The following is a 1,160-nucleotide window of genomic DNA, read 5'->3' on the forward strand; positions in this document are numbered from 1 at the left end:
TCTAAGCTGTGCAGTCAGGTTATTTGACACCTTAGAAAACTCCCATGCCTTTATGCTTGTGGGGAGGTGCTGGGAGCACCTGGCTGAAGGTGAAGCAAAAGAACGCAACACTCCTCATCCAAGGATCTTTGGTTAACCAGCTATTTGAAGTTCTATTGCTAGAACAATCCCCTGTCCATCAAAATTTCTTCCAGTTATGGCTCCTCCTCTAGAAGTGGACCAATGCTATGTTCCATCTGGTCTGTCCTAACCATTCCCTGTCTCCCTTCCCTGACAGCAGCAGAAACCAGTGGGGACTGTTCAGCTCCCTGGGTACCATAAGGGTCCATCTTTCTCCCAAACCCCTATTGTCAATGTGGGTCTCTTGTTTAGATCTACCATCCATGAAGTACAGGGCTCCAGGCCCATATAATTTTGCGGGAAAGAGCTGGTGATTACCCTTCTTATGATGCTCCTGGAAGTGAGCCCTCTGCAGAAGGCAGAGCTTTCTCACTGAAACATCTTGCCTCTTCCCATAAGCTTTCCTATGCAGGGACTGCCTTCTCCTAGCATTACTGTGTGTTTGCTTTGTAGTGTGTGAGGAGGAGGAGCAAGAACAAGGAGGGGAGGTGTCACCGCTGAGCACTAAGCACTTCATTGAGGATGTGGCGCATGGCCCAGGGAACAGCTTGCTATCTACTTTCCACACCGTGATTGTAAAAGATGAGTCTGGGAGTATCCTTGAAACAGGAGGTGGTGCTGATCCCTTAAAGGAAGAGGAGGAAGATGGAAACTACTGCATGGTGCAGGTGGGAGGGTCACCCAACCTGCACCCACCAGCCCTAGACTGCCAGCCTGGGAGCATCCTGGAAACAAGAGATGGTGCTGACCCTGTAAAGGAGGAAGATGGAGGTGGAAACTATTGCATGGTGCATGTGTCTGGGTCACCCACCCCACACCCATCAGCTCTGGACTGCCAGCTCAACTATGCCACAATGTGTGGGTCACTGCCAGCTTTCTTTGGCAACATGAACTCTGTGCCCCGAGTCCCCGGAGCTGAGTTTACCCAGGAGATCCCAGATCAGTCACAGGAAAGAGCTGAGGAGTATTACCCTGATAGCACAGAAAAGGAGACCAAGAAACAAAAAATCAGTGGCAGCAGTGGAATGTGCTCCCCAAAG

Source organism: Terrapene carolina, unplaced genomic scaffold (assembly GCF_002925995.2).
Source record: "Terrapene carolina triunguis isolate 2854851 unplaced genomic scaffold, T_m_triunguis-2.0 Scaffold112, whole genome shotgun sequence".
Classification (NCBI taxonomy): domain Eukaryota; kingdom Metazoa; phylum Chordata; order Testudines; family Emydidae; genus Terrapene; species Terrapene triunguis.